This window comes from Pinus tabuliformis, chromosome 4_2 (genome assembly GCF_031772625.1).
Source record: "Pinus tabuliformis cultivar Carrire ecotype Pingquan chromosome 4_2, CPIR1, whole genome shotgun sequence".
Lineage (NCBI taxonomy): Eukaryota > Viridiplantae > Streptophyta > Pinopsida > Pinales > Pinaceae > Pinus > Pinus tabuliformis.
Genome location: NC_142304.1, coordinates 781,630,687 through 781,652,701, shown reverse-complemented (window position 1 = coordinate 781,652,701; position 22,015 = coordinate 781,630,687).

Sequence of the window (22,015 nt, the reverse complement as noted above, 5' to 3'; positions counted from 1 at the left end):
TGAAGAGGATAAGGATGACACCGTCCATATTCTTTTCATCAACACGGACTCTGACGAGCATCAGGGCAATGCGCCCATTCCTTTATTGGAGGAAGGAACATCGTCAGGTTCGTATCCGGCCGTATATTCGGTCCCACCACCAAGCAACCTAGTTGTATCCTTTGATTGGAATCAACTAGGCAGACCCCGGTTACCAGCCAGTATCCCATTCAGAATCATAGTCCAAATCTACAGAATGGTGATGGTTGGAACTATCATTGATGAAGGGGCATCTGTGAGTATCCTTTCCTCTATTGCTTGGAAAGCACTGGGTTGCCCGACGCTTTTACCTGAGATGAGAAATCTATCAGGTTTTGATAAAGGAACCAGTCACCCGTTAGGGATTCTCCCCAATTTTCCAATTACATTGAAAGGGAAGACAGTTCATATGAACATCATGGTTGTCCAGGGACCCTTGGTTTATAACTTACTCCTTGGACGAGACTATATATATTGCACGGAGGCAATAGTGTCCTCGCTCTTTAGAGTCATGTGTTTTCCGCACGAAGGAAGAATGGTCAAGCTCGTAGACCAACTTTCATTTCCAGTATCACGCATCGCAAATAGTCAAATACCATCCCTTAACGGTCTATTCACTCAAGGAATGCCACCGCCCCCGGTTCTACTTCCCGATGAATGCGAGTAATTCGAGAAGAAAAGAACTGGGACCCAGGGGGCATGCACCCTAGCCTGCCTTCGGCAGAGAAAACCTTGGGTATAAAGTTAATTTCCGCAGAAGAATGGACTAGTTCGTACCGCGTCCGAAAAAGGAAGAGAGGGTTGTTCTAGGATAAAATTCTTTTGTCAAAGTTATGTTGAAGCGGAAGAATCGCTCCCTTTGTCTAAAGAAGTGGGCTCTCCTAAGGAGGGGATCTATTTGTGGCAGCAAGAAGGCACCATCTTTGAATATCAAGCCTCACCCATTAAAAAAATATGTTTTGAAAGAGAGTAGGGGCAGTCTTCAAAGAAACAGAGGAAATTGCTGTAACAAGTAGTCACCATCCTTAGCAACCTAATGATAGACATCGCCGAAAAGAGAGTTTAGTTTGCGGCAGCAAACAAAGCCAGTTTTCAGATAATAAGTAAGAGGAAAGAATCTCAAAATTATACTTTATACCTGGGGGCATGCAAACCTTTTGGAGTGCAAGCACGGGACGACTATTTATTTTTTAAATTTTTAGGTCCTCCCTTTAAACCTGTAGGTCTAACCCGTTAAACTCGTAGGATTAGCCGTTTCCAGCTTGCATAAAGAAAGGATGAAAGGAAAAAGTTAAAACCTGCCAAATTGGAGTAATTAATGAGGTATCGCTCCTTAAATAAGATTACCTCACCTAAGGCATTCCTTGTATTAAGACTGGTATAAATCGAGCAGTTTTAGCAATGTTCATGCTCGTTAAAAAATAAACGCAAGAATCGAGCAGTTTTGTACAGAGTTCATGCTCGTTAAAAAATAAACACAAGTTGTGAGCAATCTTTCCCTAGCAGTTCAAGCTCATCCAGAAAAAATGAACCGGTAAATAACCTGGAGAAATGTAACCTTTGAAAGCCATATTAAAAGCCCTTGGTCGTGTTTATATGCCATCACCTCCATCCGTTCATTTGGCCAATCGTTCACCTCCATATGTGTGTTTACCCATTTTGAGGAACAGCTGCGAAGAGTGATTTCACTTAGCCATCCTTGTGACACTGCTGTGATTGGAGAATTCCAACCTGTACTTGGAATCTGTTGCTATCCCTGTTCATCACTCGTTCCTCAAAAGACGAGTCTTCTTTGAGCTCTTTTCACTGACTCGTAAAATATGAAAAGTTTGCCGAGTTTTGGCCTTCCAGCTCGTTAAAAGGACCGGAAGAGCTATCCCTCCTCTAGATTTTAATCTTTTTGGACCTGAGGGATTATTGCACAAAAATATCGAGCGCTTGTTTTGTTCGGCTCGTTAAAGAAATCGAAAATTCATCCCTTCTGTATGGTTTTATACTTTTTCGGACTTAAGGGATTAGAAGACGAAAAAGGAATTTTGGAGTTAACTTTTCGTACCTTTTCAGACTCTCTAAAAATGAAAAGGACCGAGTTTTCCTTGTCGTTAGACTCGTTAAAATGATTAAATAGCGACAAACTTGTCTTTAGACGAGAACGAGCTTCCCTATCGCTAGGCTCATTAAAACATAGCGATGGGCTTGCCCGAAGGGCAGGTTATAGAACAAGCAAATTTTATCCTCCTCAAGCTTGACAAAAATAAAGAGGTACTGGTCAGCAATGAGTGGGGAAAAATTGGGAGAACCTCACAGCATTAATGGTAGCAAGTCGCTCTTGAACTTGACACTTTGTCCTCCGTATCACATCGGGTTGGGTTGTTTCATTCACCGGTCTCATAACCATGGTCCTCACCACACCATCCGCAATTGGGGTAATGCTACCGATCCATCACATCAGTGTCGTTATATCTTCAAGTGATGTGGTTCTGTAAAGAGTCAACCGTGTTCCACCCACTTCCATACATTATCCTTCATCCACTTCATGACCGCCACCCTGAATCATACATCACAGTTTGTTTTCACCTCATCACAATCACTATCTCCGTTCCGTGTCACTGATGTGGGATTCATTAAGGCCCTCCTTTGACGGATCGCTCCTTGTCGACATCAGCTCATTATCCAAGGAGTTGATCTAGGAACACCCCCTTCAGTACTCTGAAGCTTGCATGCCTCAATGGCAAGTTTCTCACTTCCGGCGACAGGTATACATCAATGACCTTCGACCAGAAGATTTTGCATGGTGGTCGACGCCAAGTCCTCTATTCACACCATGTGGATTGTACTGCCGTACCTTGAGGGTCATCATCCTTATCGGTGATTCCTCTCGCGCTTGTTAACGGTTTACATCATTGACCGGTAATCAAGCGATGTCTTTCCATGTTCGACTTCAAGAAATTCTCACATGGACCGACTTGTACATCGAGTGAAGATCGGAAGAGATTGAAGACCCCGGATCTAGTTTCATCCATCCGGGCTGCGATATATATTCAGGACATAAAGACATTTGATATGTACATCGTTACAGCAGACGATCATCCTTCTCAAAGGATGATAATTTTAGCAGAGAATTATCAGTCTACAATCAGACGATCATCTGTTCTATGTACCAAAATGTATTTATAAAGCTGAGCATGGGAATGCCCGCCTCAGCTAGATCATGAAAATGTATGAAAAATAATGTATTGTATTGTATCTTATTACAGGACACTTCTCAGCAGATTGAATGAACTTCGGATCCTCTCAATAAAGCATTTCACCCGATAAACGACCTCATACTTTAGGGGGCATCTGTTATAGACAATTTTGTGCCTTACAACAACAAGCATGAATTGTCAATAATCCAAGGGATCCAAAGTTCCCTAGACAAGATGTTCCTACCCCTAGAGGAACAAGGTCAGCAAACCAACAGCTCTCAGATCAGTTCTCCACCTGAAAACACTAAAAAACAAGCAATCCTGAAATCAAAGCAGGTGCTCCACTAGGTTTCTGCGCTGAAACTCAGTTGCTCCATGGTGTACCTGCGTTGCAAAGCAAGTGGAACAAAGGCCACCTGCGCTGAGCGGGATGGGACAAGTGGCACAATGAGTCATTGCTTTGGAATCTTCCAAAAATGACACTTGGATCAGGGATTTCGCCTTGTGATGAGTCAGAGGCTCTGTTTCTCCAAGTGGAAGCAAGGTTCTCCAAGTGGACTCAAGAACTGAAGATCAACTAAAGATTAACTGAAGAGAGAGAGGACACAAGGCAGCTACACATCAGTTGCAAGCTGACTCATCCTTTCTCAATTCATCTATATATTGAGCTCTCTCCTATGAGCTCAGGAGGCTGGAATTTTGTGCAAAGTAATGATATGTTGTTGGTTTCACTATTGAAATATTGGGTGATTGTTTGAGGGAGGTGAAGAGGAGCAATTCTTTCTGCTGGGAGGTGTTGCTGGGTTGGAGCCTTCAATGGTTGTAATACTCTCAGAACCTTTTCTTCTTCATTAATAAAAGCTATTGAGGTTCTTCTATGTGCTCTTGTTTCAATAATATATTGTGATGATTGCATGTTTGGTTTACACTAATCCATGAACCAGTTATGATTGCATTCCTCTTGTAGTTTCCTTCTTTGTTATTTTGCAGGATCTCATTGTAGTTGGGCAAGCAAAAGAACAAGGAGCTAGGAGCAAGCGGCCAAAGAGAAGAGTTTGGATTCGACATTAAGCGCAAGGCAACGGTTAGTGCATTTCTCCATTCTCTTTTGCTTTCATAAAGAAGTAAACCTTAAGTAGTTTGTTTTACAGTTTTTGCTAAGGAACTATCACCCTTAGAGTGGGATAGGGTCATCCGAGTCGGATACTTTTCCCTACAACAATTATATGGGTTAATATGGATGGGAGAGTATAGGGTTGGAAGACTCAAAGCAGAGGGATCAGCGAGGAAGGGAGTCAAAGGATAGGTAGGACCTGACATATGACCGCGACGATGGGAGCGAACCAGCATGGATTAACCATGAGGAAGGTCGACGACCCTATCAACGTAAACATTCGCGGGATCCGACTAAGATGAAAAGCGAGAGGGGGTGGTGGAGGGGTTCACGGAATCTGGCAGAGATGAAGAATGTAGGCTAACTGGTTTTGCATTCTGCATATTAAATATTTTCAACACCTTTTCTATGTACTCACACTGAGACAATGTTAATTTTCAATTCCTCCTGTCTCTAGTTATTCTCATACCAAGGATTTGTTTTGCAGCACCCAAATCCTTCATTGCAAATGAGTTCGCCAATTTTCTTTGGAGCACATTTATTTCCTACATGTTAGAACCTACAACAAGCATGTCATCTACATACAATAACAATATAATATAGCTTCCATCATTTTTGCTTTTGAGATAAACACAATGATCAGAGTGACATCTAGTATAACCTTGTTCATACATAAACCCATCAAATTTTATATATCACTGCCTTGGAGCCTGTTTTAAGCCACACAAGCTCTTCTTCAACCCACACACTAGTTTCTCCTTTCCTTTTACCTGATATCCTTGTGGCTGCTACATATATATCTCTTCCTCCAAATCCCCATGGAGAAAGGTTGTCTTTACATCTAACTGCTCAAGATGCAAATATTCAATTGCTACTAGACTTAAAATGGTTCTGATTGAAGTCATTTTAACAACAGGAGAAAATATATCATCAAATTCTATACCCTTTTTCTGTCCAAATCCCCTCACCACAAGTCTAGCTTTGTACCTTTTTCTACCTCCATCTTCTTCCTTCAACCTGTAAACTCATTTATTCTGCAATGTTATTTTACCTGCAGGCAACTTGACTAAGTCCCAAGTCTGGTTATGTGCTAAGGAGTCCATCTCTTCTTTCATGGTCTGTTTCCACTTCTTCCTGGTTTCTACCTGCATTGCTTCTTCATAACATTCTAGTTCATGAGAATCAGTCAACAAAACATAATATAATGACGGAGAGTATCGTTCAGGGGGTCTACTTGTCCTGGTAGATCTTCTAACACCACTTTCAGGCATTTGAGGTGATTTTTGTTGTTGTGGTTGTTGTTGTTGTTTTGACTATTAATCATTATGATTTTCAGGCACCTTCACTTTTTTTGTGATCTCATCAAGCACTATGTATTCTCTGTTTTCTTTTTCCTGTTTCTTTTCCTGCATCTGATCCTTATACAAAACCTTTTCATTGAATATGACATCTTCGTTCCTAATGATTTTGTGTTTTTCATAATCATAAAAGCTATAACCAAAATCCTTAACAACATATCCAATAAAGGTACATTTCTTTGATTTTGCCTCAAGAATTTTTGTATTTTCTTTATTAATCTAGACAAAGGCTTCACAACCAAAAGTCTTTAAAAAATGAGTAGTTTACCTTTTTGCCTATCCATGCCTCCTCTGGAATACCACCATCTAAGGAAATTGAAGGCCCTTTGTTTATTAGATAAACAACAATATCTATAGCATCTGCCAAAAATTGTAAAGGAATTTCTGCATGTAATCTCATGCACCTTGCACGCTCCATGATTGTCTTGTTCATCCTTTCTGACACACCATTTTCTTGTGGTGTTCCTGGAACTCTCTTCTCTCTACGAATTCCATTCTCTAAACAGTACCTATCAAACTCTTTGATACAATATTCACCCCCATTGTCTGATCTGGGACACTTCAACCTTTTTCTTGTCCCATTTACATCCAAAGCTTTCCATTTCTTGAAAGTATCAAATACATCAGATTTATTTCGAATACAATAAATCTAGGTTTTTCTGGTTTCATCATCAATGAAAGTAACATAATAACAAGAGCCACAAAGAGATGATACCTGAGAAAGTCCCCATACATCTATATGCACAAGCTCTAATTTTTCACTCTTCTTTTCCTTCCCAACTCTGAGGAATCTGACTCTCTTCTGTTTTCCATAAACACAATTCTCAGAGAATTTTAAATCAACATGCTTCAAACCTAGTAACAAATTCTTGACTGAAGAATATGCATCCCCTTCTCACTCATGTGCCCAAGACTATGATGCCACAATTTTGTATCGTCTCCTATAGAGGTTAAAGCATTAACATGGTTAGAAATACCATTGCATAAATACAATGTACCAACCTTTTCTCCTTCTTCTATTACCAGGGATCCTTTAGTGACATCCCAGGTTTTATCTGTAAAATGAATTACACAACCTTCACCTCCCAACTTCCCTGTTGAAATTAGATTTTTCTTCGGATCTGCAACATGCCTTACCTCCTTCAACAACCATTGATTTCCATTCTATTGTTTTATGAAATTTGTACCCATTACAATAATTTTATAGGGCTTACCATCACCTAATAGAATCTGTCCAAAATATCCTTGAACATAATCATGAAAATGTTTCCTATTATGTGCGGCATGGAATGAGGCCCCTGAATCTACCACCCAGGCATCAATAATATTTTCTAATGAAAGAATCAAAGCATATCACAACACATCACCTCTCACATTTGCTTCATGATTGTTTTCTTGCTATGCGCCTCCTTATTTTCCCTCATGAGACTTGCAGTCTTTCTTCAGGTGTCATTTCTTCTTGCATTTCTAGCACACTATCCTCGATCTGGACTTGGATCTGCCTTTCCTTGACTTACTGCGATACCCTAGGCTCTTTCCTCTTTCCATTTTTCTTCCCCTAGTATCTGCAGTCAAAGCATTACTTGATGTCTCATTGGAGCTTTTTCGTTGCATTTCCTTGCTAAGGATTGCACCGACAACATCATCAAACTTTAAAGTACTAGATCCAGAGATAGAGTTACTAATGGCCATAACTAAACTATTCCAACTTTCTGACAACAAGCATAGAAATAACAGAGCCCTAACTTCATCATCAAAAGTTACCCTTACATAACTTAACTGACTGGTAACTATATTAAATTCATTTAAATGATCAGCTATAGATCCACCTTCTGACATCTTCATGTTAATAAAAGATTCATAAGAAATACCTTATTTGAGGTCGAGGGTTTTTCATATAGTTTGGCTAATGCCGACATTAAACTCTTTGTTATCGTTTCCTTTGAAATATTAAAGGCTACCAACGCTGCTAGGAACAATCGTATTATTCCAAGTGCCTTTCTGTCGAGAATATCCCATTCTATGTTTGTCATACTCGTCAACTTCTTTGCCTTTTTGCTCAATGGTAGGTATAGATCTTTCTGGTACAAATAATCTACCATTTGCATCATCCGCAGCTAGTAGTTTTTGCCATTAAATATTTCAACCCTAAACCTACCATCTTTCGCCATTGCTCCCACTCGAATAAGGAACCCTTCTCTCCTGTGTGTTTATCAACCAAATAGACCTTCAGTTCTGATACCAGTTGTTAGTAAATTATATATTACAGAGTAATGGAACACATAAAATATATTGCAGAAATATAAACATAGAAAATGCATAAAACAAGAGAGACACAGATATACATGGTTCACCCAATTTGGGCTACGTCCATGGAGAAATAGCCAGTCCTTCCTTTTATATTATCTAGCAAACTGAAGAGATACAACCTACAATAGATCCGTTGTAATTCCCTCGTCACTCTCACACATTCTCCTCTCTCTTTATTACTCAGAATATAGATCCATATAAACGCAATATAATTCCCTCATATATAGCGGCGGGTTGCCTTTTAGGGAAAAAACCCTAAATTAAACATAACTTCTACCGTCAGATCTTTACCTAATGAACAACCCATATTGACTACAAAATTACAACATTTTACATGGCAATTTTACATCTATTTTTAGCTTCAGGGGTGCTGCCCCTGATTCCCCACTAGGTGGGGGGCTCCAAATAATCGTCGTTACCCCCCTGGACCCCCTTGTCAGTACACATTTACGGGTGGCATTGCTACCACATTACAAACTGGGGTCCAATGTAATGATACCTCTAAATAAAGAAGATAATCAGGCTCCACACCCAAAATTTCTGTCCCCAAGTTAATCAGTTTGTGCATCATGGTAGAGCTATGGGTTTTGCTGTTCCTTGGCCCTTGAAAGTGTTCTTGCAAGTCATAAAGTTTTTCCAAGATACCACACCTTTAGGGATGAGGTGGCCTTTCGTAATCTCCATCCCAGCTTGCAAAGATCGTTCTCGTCTTCATCTATCGCTGCATCCTTGAAGATATTAGCATTGGCCATGAAATGCAGTATCTATTGATCATCATAAAACACACGTAAATTAGTTATGTTATCCAGGATAAATGGTCTATACAAAATTTCAACAGTAAATCTATCCCTAAGCAGTGACATTCTAGAAGTTATGCTTGCCAAAGCATTGGGAGCTACATTACATGTTCTTGGTACAACAGTGATATTAAATGCTTGGAAGTTAGAAATCAGTCGCCATACCTCTTTCTGGTAACTTTTGAGATCGGGCGATAAAAAATGAATGGTGTTATGTACCTTCTGTACCACTATTTTTGAATCACCTACCACTTTGAGCATGACCATGTTGAGGCTAATGTATTTCTGCAAGCCCAACACGAGTGCTTCGTATTCAACAACATTTATTGTGCACTCGAACTCCAAGAGGATTGATATCAAATGTTTCATGTTCTTTGGGTCAATCAAAACACACCCACCTCCTAAGCCATCCTATGTCTTTGATCCGTTGAAATACATGGTCCACAACTCATCTATACACGGACTGTTCAACGCGCTTGCACTACTGCTACTTCTAACACTACTACTATTGCTACTAATGTTACAATGCACTGTACATGTTTCATTTCCATTAGTTGGGCAAGGAAGGAGACCGAACTGTGTGTCTGGTGGGGTTGGAGTTGGTTGTTTGGTATAACACCCCGTGTTGTTTACAAGAGGTAGTTGTTGAACATGAGCTCTATGAAAGCCAACAATTCTTTCTCGCCTTTGATGGGACTGATATTGTGCCTCATTTATCTCTTGGGTAACACCCAGATTTGATTGTCTTTTCCCTTGTACGAAAGCCACATATGTGACTAGTCTATAGAAAAGTATTCATTCAGCTTGTTGGACCAGTCTCTGCTGAGTAGTAATCCATACGCTTTCGGTATGTCCACAACAAATATATTTATGCACTGGTGAACTTAGTTGTCATGATATATTCAAATGATTACATCCCGAAGCTCACCAATGGATGGTACGAATGTTAAATCGAGTTGGATGATTTCCACGAATGTCTTGCTCCGTTGTGCATTGATATTTTTGGAAATGGAGAGTGGCATGATGTTGGCTTCCACAGCAGAATCAACCAAACAGTTGTGAACATTACAATTGAAGATTTCGAATGAAAGTAGGAATGGAGGGCAAACGTAGTTTTCTTCTTCCATCCGGAGAATGTTTAGCATAGTTGAAAGTGATCTGGGAGGTGTTCTTGCTCCCTTGCTAGTATAGGTTTCGTTGTTCGTTGATGTCTTCCCTAGTGCGCATAGAAGGATGTCCCACTGACTCTGGATCTTAGCCAACTTGAACAAACTGATGTTTGTGTGACTTTTCTTCATGTCTTCCACTATGTTGTAATTCAGAGCAAGTAGACTCACCAGGATGTCCGGGGTAACACTAGTGTTCATGTTGTTGGCGGAGTGTTCTGCGCTTTTCTACCCATGGACGTATTCTTGTCCACCGCTGTCTTCCCGGGCTTGCTGTTTTTTTTTCTGCTTTTTGACAGCTGGTGGATCAACCTTCCTTAGCATTTTGAGCTTTTATTTCCCTTTCCCAAGTGTAGAGGGAGGCCCCTTGCTTATGAGATTGTAACGATCATTTTTCTTTTTGGGCTGCTTCTCGGTGTTTGTCTTTTGCGTAGCTTGAGAGCATTGATTCATGTTCACCACATGCAAAGAGCTTGATGCCTCATTAGGCGCAACCTATTTGTCATTGTCTGTATCTCCTAGTTGTCTGTGTGCAATTCTCACTACGTTAAGTGGGCAATTGCATATTGATCCTACAACTCGCTTTCAGTCCAAACAAGATCCTTTTGAGTGATCATCTTCATTAAATGAACAAAATTCATTGTTCATGCGTTGTTCGAGCTGGAACACTGAGGTCTGCACAGTTTTAGTTGGGAAGTGATTGTTGCTTGAGGACATGCTTCCTTGTATCTTTATGGGTGGTCAGCTGCTCATAAATGTGTCAATTGTTCGTTGTTTGAGTTTAGACACTTTTGTCGTCAAGTTTTTGATAAGACAAGTAAGGGTTTCAATATCACTTGTTTCTCTATCCTTACCCTTGCTCACCGCAACCTGGGGCTTCCTACTCACATCTCTAGAGTCCTTTTTGGGTTTTTCATCCCTGATGACTCCAATTACCTTTAGGTCCTTTTCAACAATGATTGCCTCTTCACATTTTTCTAACAGTGTTGGTTTCACAGTTCGTTTGATGAACTGCACAATGCTGGTTGGGAGTGTGGACATGTAGTAATCCACAGTGATGGAGTCATCAGGTTTTGTGTCTGCTGCAAACTTATTCAATATGCGCAGAAACCTTTGATTCAAATATTTTACCTTTTCCTTCCCCTCCATCTTCAGGCTTCCCAATTCTTTGAGTAACATGGCTGGGGTCCTGTCATCAACAAACGTTTCCAGAAACATACATTTTAACATGCCCCAGTTATGTATGGATTTGACAGGAAGCCAATGATACTATGCTTTTACGTGACCATCCAAGATACATGGGAGAAGTCTACATGCAACTTCATTGTACTGTACCTCAAAGGTCTACCGTTGTAGGTAGAAATTGTCCTAGTGATCTTCTTCCTTCAATATTCTATTAGGGGCGAACTTTGTGATCATTCTCTCCGATCGTTTTGGCATCTTGTGCAAAGAACTCAGGAGAGCTAAGGGTCCCTGAGTCTGCCATTCTAGAATTTGGTCAACCATGTCTTCTTGCTTTCATCCTCCCCCTTTTCTTCAAAATCTGATGGTTCCAACTCTGATTCTGTTGGTTTGTCTTTGCCTCCGCCTCCTCCACCTCCTGTACCAGGGTCTGAGCCCAAGATCACGAGGGTGTCTCATTCTCATTGTTGGAAGAGCAGAGGTTCCTCTCCATTCTCAACACCTTCTACTATACCTTCAAGTGTGGGAAGAACTACTTCTTCCACCGATGATACAACAACCCCTAGAGTGGTTTTTGGCTTTCTCATTGCGCATGGAAGATGTTGTATTCTTGGATCAGTCTGACTACTTTCATGAACTGATGGGTGACGGGATGGACGGAGAGAAGGTGCTGATATGAAATTTCTTGTTCAGTACTGGGAGGTGAGGAGTAGCCAAATTCATAGTCACGCATAGGTGAGAGGGAGTGTGAGTTACTGCCTTGACCAGATGATTGATGAGAGGGGGTGAGAGGACATTCAGCCATAAACAACTGGCAACCCTTCTTCTAGCACCATAATTGTTAATGGTGATGGACCCACCAACATTTATGGGATCTCCCATGTATGAACTCCCAACTAGACCTCACATTGTTTGGTGTAGCAGTCCAATCCGGTATGATGGCCTAGTTGCCATTTTCTTAAATTTTTCCTTAGCTCTTACTTGTCAGCCCATGAGAGTGGTCTTCTTGTCTTCGAGTCTGTCGTGCCTAGTGATTACTAGTGTTACTTGTGTCAAGGTTCCTTCACCAAATAGGGAGAGGGTGGAGGTGAGTCTCTAGTCAAAAGGAATGAAATCTCAAATCTATTAGAGACACAATAGGACATGCACAACTTCTGGAGGAGAAATCCACATGGATGTGGTAGCCTCAACAAACAAGAGGAGATAGCACGTACAAAACCCAATAGGGTAGTCTGCTCGAATGGGACATTTGTTATAACAAGTTTATGTGAATGGTTTTGCCTGATGTCCGGTGAGGAAACTCATGCGGGTAGGACAATGTTAAAAACTTATACAATACATTTTCATCAATATATATGTATTAGAGCAATCGAAAGAGTTGAATTGTTTAACACACGTTAAAGCAACATTCATTACAAGTTTTCAAGATTAGTATTACAAATAGTTACAATGCATGTGTGAAAACGTGTTGGCCTGTTATCAGGCTTCTGAATTAAGTGAAAGTTCCAAGACACATCGATACACCATACATCACTAACCCCGTGAAAGGGGCATTGGAGCCACTGCTTTCTCCTCAAAGAAAAGACTACAGACTCTCAAGCCTATGTGAGAGGAGCCAAGGTGAAAAGTCCTTTGCATGTGCAAATGAGGGGGTATTTATAGCCAAGGGTAAAACTGGCCCTTGTTATTGTGCGACATCCTTCATGACTGTTTGACTTATTTGAATCTTTAACTTTACATGACTCTTTGTATGACATGTGGGTCTCTTGGACTTCCACATTACATTACATTGATTTATACAGTATGGCCCACAATAGTGATGTGGCCGACATGACTCATGACATGACTCAACATGACAGTGCTGATATTTTCATGCTGCTGGTGGTGTTCATGTCCAGTTGCAGTGCTACTAAGTGATGGATGTGCTCTTGGTGTATAACAACTTCACCTCCACATGGCAAGGTGTGTGGATTCTTTGATGGTCTTGGTGTTCCCTTGATGTTGCATGTGCACATCGCTTGCTTACTTGTACTTTGGCATGCTTCACATGTTCGTTTGTTCTTGAAAAATACCCCTCGCATGTATCATTTGTTCATGAAGGATTCCCCTCACATGCATCATCCATTCATCCATTCGGGAACACATCTCCTTGCATGTGCTCTCCTTGTTCATTTCATCCGTCATCGTGTCATGTCCTATTCATGTACCTATATTTGCAATCACTCATAACGAGACAACATCAAATCCATAAACCTCCTAGTCTACCATGATGCATTGTCGTTTTCGTTTAGATGCAGGTGGCTAGGAGAGAGGACAAGGTTGTGAAGTTGGGCAATGCAAGTTTCAAGCTGGGATGCGGGCTCTAGGCACTACTGGTGGAAATTGCAGAGAAGTCACTGGGAGACTGTGATGGACAATCTAGATTGTCAGTGACTGTCTGTGGGATCTGAGGGAAAATCTATGCAATTTCTAAGGAGAAGCAGTGCAGGCAGTGGAGGAGCTTGGCAGAAAAAACTACACAATTCCTGGATGGAGCTGGCAGCGGGATCTAGAGGGTCTTGGTAGCAAAAGTTGCGCAATTCCTGGAGGGTGCTGGCAACGAGCTGCAGAGTTGCTAGTGAAAAACACTGTGCAATTGCTAGGAGGTTGACCTGTTGAACACTTCTGCATTGTTTCTGAGCTGAGTGGGTTGTTGGGAAGCTGAGGGAATGCTCATGAAATTTGCGTAATTTTCTGGGTGAGCAGCCAGTCGACTCATTGGGTGGCGGACTGAAAAAACTACAAAATTTTTTGAGGGACACTAGGTGTCTATCTAGGCTATCTATAAAATTTCCTTAGTCAGCAGAACGGCCAATGTCTGGAGCGTTTGTGTAATTTTTGAGTGGAGTGAGTCCCGGGGTCACTGCCTAGTCAAAATCTCTAGTTGACCAGCAGGAGTGTTGGTTGATTAGCTCGCAGATAGCACATATTGAAATGGCTTGTTGGACACTTCTATGTTGTTCTAGGTGAAAGTCGGTCAAGTCGATTCTGGGTGAAGGTTCAGCTGTTAGACGGTGATCCGGTCATTAGAACTTAAGCAAAATGACTAATTGTGTGAGAAAGTGAATTTGTGCATACGCGACCTTGCAAACACACACTCAACATGACTAAACGACAAGACTCCTCATACCACCAAGCCAACATATATTGAACATGACTGACTGATGGTGCAAGCGACAAGCGCGACGCTTGTGATAGATCATTGAACGACTGCGACGACGCTTTTGCGACAGCGCATACAACTTCGTGTGTGAGTGTGACAGATGTTTATATAGAAAATAAAACTTGTATGCATGAAGCGGGACCTTGTCCATCACCAAAACCTGGCTACAAGCATGACATTGTAACCTAATGCAAAGGTTTTTCCGTTGAATGATTAAGCAACGAGGTTGCAAAGACTCAACACGAGCTCATGGGGTGAACTCAAGTGCTTGCAAACATCAAGTAAAAACCCAAGGGATGCTCCGAAATTGGATGCAAGCCAAAATTTTGGAGGGTGTTGCAGCCACTACAACAAGACCTTACATCAGTGGTTGCAGATAATGTTAGTGTAGGTGTTGGAGAAATTGTGAAGCAGTTTGATGGCATATATGCTAGTGTAGTTGATTGATGACATTCAAGAAAACCTAGTTTGACTTGTGTTGATGATGGAGATGGATCAGTGGTTTTTTGGAATGTTACAATGGCTAAAATGAATCCTTGAGGTCCTACAGAAGGTTGACATGAAGTGGAACAAGTTTTGGTAGGTTATAAGCTAAAGAAAGTTGACCTTGACAATCCTCTACCATAGTCACATGCTTGATGGGTCAAGGGAGTTGTTTTAGGCTCTAGTAGCTGGAAGGGTAGGCCCAAGGGAGAAATTATAGCTCTTATCACATGCAAGGAAGTGTTAAGGGGGCGACTAGGCTTGTAAGTGAAAATTTCCTATGGATTCCTCACGCTCCTCAACTTTCTCACAATTTTATTTTAAGGAAATTAATTGTGATTTTATGGAGAAGCTTCGATTGAATAAATCAACAAGAGAATCAAGTGTTTGAGGTGTGAACACAATAATCAAGTGAGTAGTGGAGAATATGAAGACTTTGTTTAAATATAGGGGCACCTCTAGCATTTGTGAGGTTACTTAGTGCTCATATTGTAGAGTTGAAGTCTGTGTAGAGCCTAGAGGTTGAGTGCCCAGTTGCAAAAGAATTTCAGAGGCTAATGCTTGTTTTCAAGGGATGTTTCTATAGCATATTTTGAGAGCTTCATGATAGAGGAGATGAGGATACCATAGCTCCTTGGTTATGATTGTTTTATTTGTGTATATAGGGGAAATGAGTTGTTTCACATAGTTGTAGCAATATTTCATGCTTATGTTTCATATTTTAGATTGCATTTTGATTATATGCAGTTAATGTATTGTGTCTATGTTTGTTGAGAGTGTTGTGTGGATGATTGTGAGTGTATGGATGGAATGGTATTGTTAGTGGGTGTTTTAGTGAATTGAGTTGAGTTGCAGCCATTATATTTTTAGAGTTGAGGTTGTTTCATTGATTTGTGTTTTCGTATTCTTGAGTTCATTAGAGAACAAGTTGTTGTTGTCTTATGCAGGGGTCCAATTTGAAACATTATGAAATGAGGCCCTAGAGTGATCAGCAGATTGAGATAGCTTGGTGAAGAAGGGATGGGTATTTCTTTCATATGGGTGTAGGTAGATTTAGTAGAGGAAGTAGCATTTTCATAGTCCAATGGCTATTGGGCGAGGCTTTTAGGAGATAGGAGACTCAAGTGGATGTGTGTTCACTTAATCGATTGAGAGTGAGAATATTCCTTGTTGGACATAGCCAAATGTGATTATGTAAAATATTTGTTTGATTAATTAAATTCCAAAATAGCAGCAACAACAACAAAGGGTTGATTTTTTTACCCCAGAGGTTGGTTTTCCACTAGAGATCCTTATGTCCTTTGTGCTTGTCATTGTTTTGATTATGTTATGGTTTTCATGTGATGATCATGATATTTTTTATTTTATTTTTTGATTAATATACTAATGGCATAATTGCTGAATGTGTTTTAGTAAATTTAAAATAAATACAAAAGTTAAGAAACAGGGACACTATTGATTCACCCCCCCAGTAGTGAGCATGTTTCCAACAATTAGTATTAGAGCACGATGCCTTTGTTCCAGCTTATAACAACCCTAGTGAAAATTTCATGTAAAAATATATAAATACCACGGATGATGGGACACGTATTCCAAGCTGAATGCTGGGAAGGACATCCTAGGGGGTGTTCATTTTGTTGTTTATGGCTAAGGAAATTGGCAAAGGCAATGGCTAAGGCATTAAAGAGGCAAAAAGGTATTTTAACACATTTATTTATGAAAATAATGGAAATTAGGAGAAAAAGTAGGTGAAAGGTCACAGATTGCATGTGAGAAGGAAAATGAACAAAAATAATGCAAATTAGGAGAAAAAGTAGGTGAAAGGTCACACATTGCATTTAAGGAGGAAATTGAAGGAAAGCAATGGAAAGTGAAGAAAATAGAGGCCTCATTAATAAAAAGGCTTATGAAGATCTGTGGGGAAGACTTGGTCAGTTTAGTTTTGGAACTCTCTCATTATTTTCTCTCTCTCTCATACTCTTGGTTACTTAGAGTTTTCTTGGAGCACTCTTGGAGGGTGTTGCATACTTGGATTCTTAGAGCAAGAAGGTAAAGGAAGAATAGGAAATCGTAAGAAGGCATCGGCATCAACAACTACATTAGATTTTCTTGCAGGTATCGAGTTGCACGTATGATTTATTCACTAGTTTTGACATGCATGGCACATGCATGTGGTTTCTTGGTTGTGATCTATCATTGGCAAGGAGGATTACCTATCGACAGTGGATTGCCTAGCCTTTCCATTTCCTAGATAGCCATGGTGATTGTGGATTTACTTTCATTGCTTTGTTTTTGTTGGTTCTCATGTTTCCTTAGCTTGGGTTGAGTTATTAGTCCTGGAAGCCATGGTTGAAAAAATGCTCTGGAAGCCCTATAATAGCCTGGGTTGAGTTATTAGACCTGGAAGCCCTGGTGTTATAGACATTTTTGTGCCTCGCAGCATGGAGCATGAAATGTCAATAATTACAGGGATCCTCAGTCCCTAAACATGTTTTTCTTACCCCTAGAGGAACAAGGTCAGCAAACCACAACACTCCTGATCAGTTCTCCACCTGAAAACACTCAAAAACAGGCTATTTTTGGATCATGTCAGCTGCTCCACTGAGCATCTGCGCTGGAAGTCAACTGCTCTTCCTTGTACCTGCGCTGGAAGTCAAAATCAATGAAGGCTACCTGCGCTGGGCGAGATTGGACATGTGGCACAGTGAGTCATTACCTTGGAAACTTCCAAAAATGACACTTGGATCAGGTATTTTGCCTTGTGATGAGTCAGAGGCTTTGTTTCTCCAAGTGGAAGCAAGGTTCACCAAGTGGACTCAAGAACTGAAGACTAACTAAAGATTAACTGAAGAGAGAGAGAACACAAGGCAACTACACATCAGTTGCAAGCTGACTCATCCTTTCTCAATTCATCTATATATTGAGCTCTCTCCTATGAGCTCAGGAGGCTGGAATTTTGGGCAAAGCAAGGAAGTGTTATTGGTTTACAGTTAGAGCTATTGGGTGATTGCTTTTATAGAGGGGAAGAGGAGATTTCTTGCTGCTGGGGAGGTGCTGCTGGATTGGAGCCATTTATGGTTGTAACCTTCTCAGAACCTTTTACTTCTATCAATAAAGCTTTGAATGTTCTCCTATATACTTGTATTGCATTGATGTATTGTATTTACTTGTATATCTGATTCACTCTAATCCATGCATCAGTTATGAGTACATGTTTCTTGTAGTTTCCCTCTCTTGTTTTTGCAGGATCTTTGTGTAACTGGGCCGGTAAAAGGGAGGTAGGAGCTGGGAACAAGAGGCAATGAGAGAAGACAGGATTGACAAAAGCGAGAGACATCGGTTGGTCAATCTTTTCTTCCTTCTCTGTACTTTCATAAAGGGAAATATCAAAGCTTTACTTTCAGTTGTTGCTAAGGAACTATCACCCTTAGAGTAGGGATAGAGTCATACCGAGTCGGATACTTTTCCCCACAACAAACTGGCGACTCCACTGGGGAGCGTATCCATTTGATTGTGTTTGTAGTATCTTTGCTATTCATTTCTTGAACCAAAGAGTACCGAATCGAAAAGCTTTTGACTATATCAAAAGCGAAGTAGAGGGACAGCTACTCTGGCTCATTTCTGAGCCAGTTCATGATTTGAAGAGCTGATCTACAAAGATCCTTTTGTGCTCTTTGTGATAGCTTTTCACGCTCTTGATCATCCCTTAGCTTGTACTTGACCTATAGCTTTTTATTTCAGAAAAAACAGTGAATTTTTGAGCTTTTTATGACCCGGAAATCCTTGTAAACGCAACTCTCGTGTCTCAGTGCAGGCTGTCCACAGGCAGTCTGCATTTCAGCACAGGTACTCCCTTCGGGAACTGCGCTGAAATTCAGTTTGACAGACCAGAGCCTGCGCTGAACCAGTTAGGCTATGTCTTCCTGAGGTTTCCCACTGAGTCTTGGCCCTGTTTTCACTGTTATTTTTGCTGCTGATTGCTTGTCATTTGTACTTGCTGTAAACCAACTTTCCTTGACATTATTCCGCCTCAGTTGTGTGATGAAACTGTGATTGTTCTTTCAATATTTCTTGATTCAGTTACAGTTTCCCATTGTGAAAAGCAAACCAGTATAGCTGTGGCCTCTTAGATCCTGAACTGTAAAAGTGTCTTTGTGATCTTAAGAGTTAGTTTTATTACTGTTCATGGCTGTTTGAGTTCGTTTGTTTTCATCTTATGGTTTGAATCTATACATTTCCAGTGTCGACACAAGTCGATCTTAAGGTGTCTTTTGATTTTGGACAAGCTTGTTTACTTTCGCTTGAAATTAGATTCGAAGTTATACAACAGTTTCCTTTTTGTCTTACATCAACATTAAGGAAAAACAAAAGAAAATACATGCATTGTGCATTTTGCATTTGACTGTGTGCTTGACGATTTAGGAAAAATTTGCATTTTAGTGTGTGTTCTATGATCTGTGTGAAAAGTTGATATCTCTCTTTTCCCTCAGTAGATTAAGGTTTTCAAAGTTGAAAGATTGAAAAGTTTTGCTTCTCATCTTAGATTGCATTTAGGAAGTTGTATATATACATCTCGTGGTGATCCTTAAAGGCAAACTGTTAAGCAAGATCAACATTAAAATAAACCCAATTTACATAACAACGCTTTGTAACATAACGCAAACATCTAGAGGTCTAGGTAGAGACGTGTTCCGACATCGTTAAACGTAGTGACTGTCGATCTCTACGAAGGTGGGTGATTCCTCCTGAGAGTCGGTGGCACTAATACGGACTTGTGCTCCCACGTACCGTCGCGTATATATTGGGAGACCCCTATAGGCATTTATCCTTTATCCTTAGGAAGTCGTGTCGGCCGCCCTACTGATCGCGATGTAGTGAACACAACATTCACGAAGATCGACCACCCGTACCGTAAAACGTATTCTGTGGTTTCGCGAAAGGTTTGGCACACCCTCTGCCTAGATCTCCAGAGCAGTTTCTTTTGGCCCTTTTCAAACTCTATAACTGAAAAGGTCCAACCGAGCATTTGTCACTTCAGGCTCGTTAATACATCGAAGGCGACTAGAGTCATCTTTAGCTTTTTCTCGACTCTTAAAACATGAAAAAGCAAGTTTGTGTCTAAAAGCGTCGTTAATAAAATTTATTTTAAGCGGAACATAATCACCTATTATTCCCACGTTGATCTTCCAGTTGAAAAGTATGGAGCCCACCAACCAAGGAAACAACCTTGGAGGAAGTCCAAATCCCTTCTCCTCTTGGGGAGATGTTGGTGCGCCTCATATGGCAACATTGTCACTTCCAGGATTGACAATTGGCCTACCTATATGGCTCTTTTCAACTAATGTAGTCCAGATCGCCACTAATCCTGAGCAGTCGAATCAACAGTCAGACCAATCTAGAGTTACCCACCAGCCTTCCACTTCTTACAATTCTTCCTCTCATCCTTCATCTTCACGAGGTAGAGCCGGCAAAATTCAGCCTCCCACGGAGAAGAAGGAAAAGAAGAAGAGAGAAAAGAAGCAGAAGGAGCCTATGGCGAAGGCGACTGGGGGCAAGCAAAAGATAGCTGACAAAAACCCACACACTGCACCGACCGGGCCTAAATCGCCATGTGTCATTTGCAAAGGGGCCCACTTCCATCGTGATTGTCCTTGTATTCCCCGGATACTAAGGGACTGGTCCCCAAGGTTGCACAATCCGGTAGCATCAACCTCTGATAGTCATGTTGATTGCAGTCCGTCAACTAGCGAGAGTGAAGGACGGAGAGGGAGACCAAGATCACCCTGTATGTTGTGTGAAGGCGAGCATGCCATCCACCGATGTCCATTCTTAGATGAGGCAAAGAGAGTTTTGGAAGATCGCCCGGTTTCACCATTGCGACTTCCTCCTGGATACCAAAAACTTGCGCCTAATCCCTCGATAGTTGAAAATCCAGTTGACCCGTTCAAGTGGTCAGCTGAAGTGTCGGTCATTGAGAATGAACCTACTGAATCCAGACCGGACGAAAGTCCAAAGGTCGATACGGCAGTTGACCTGGTTCTGCCTTCAGAAGTTTCATCTTCAAATGACACCGTCGCCGAAGAGTCATCTTCATGCGACACCGTCACTGAAGAGAATAAGGATGACACCATCCAGGTTCTTTTCATCAGCACCGACTCTGATGAGCGTCAGAGCAATGCTCCCATTCCTTTATCGCAGGAAGGAACATCATCAGGGTCATACCCGGCCGTATATTCAGTCCCACCACCAAGCAACCTGGTTGTATCCTTTGATTGGAATCAACTAGGCGGACCCCGGTTACCAGCCAGTATACCATTCAGAATCATTGTCCAGATCTATAGAATGATTATGGCTGGTACTATCATTGATGAAGGGGCGTCTGTGAGTATCCTTTCCTCTGTTTCTTGGAAAGCACTGGGTTCCCCGGCGCTTTTACCTGAGTTAAGAAATCTCTCAGGTTTTGATAAAGGAACCAGTCGACCATTAGGGATTCTCCCCAATGTTCCTATTACATTGAAAGGGAAGACCGTTAATATAAACGTGATGGTCGTCCAAGGACCCTTGGATTATAACCTACTCCTTGGACGTGACTATATTTATTGCATGGGAGCGATAGTCTCCTCACTCTTTAGAGTAATGTGTTTTCCACACGAAGGAAGGATGGTCAAGCTCGTAGACCAACTTTCATTTCCGGGATCTCGCATAGCAAATAGTCAAATACCAATCCTAAATGGTTTGTTCACTCAAGATTTGCCTCCACCGCCAGTCCTCCTTCCCGATGAGTGCGAGTGATTCGGAAAGAAAGGCTGGAACCCAGGGGGCATGCACCCTGGTCTGCTTCGGGCAGAAGAAACCCTGGGTATAAGGTAGAATTTCCGCAGAAGAATATGACTAGTCCGTACCCCGTCCGTGGATGGAAGAGGGGTTGTTCTAGAACAGGATTCTTTTGTTAAAGTTATGTGTTTGACAAGCATGTCATTCACCTTTGTCTAAAGATGTGGGCAATGCCCAAGTAGGAATTCCCTTATTGCGACAAGTAGTAACCATCTTTGGGGAAAGCAAGCCTCACCCATTAAAACAAATGTTTTGAAGGATAAGTAGGGGCAGCCTCCAAAGAAAGAGATTCTATTGTTGTGATATAGGGTAACCATCTTTGAGTAACCTAATGATAGGCATCGCCGAAGAAAGAGATTGATT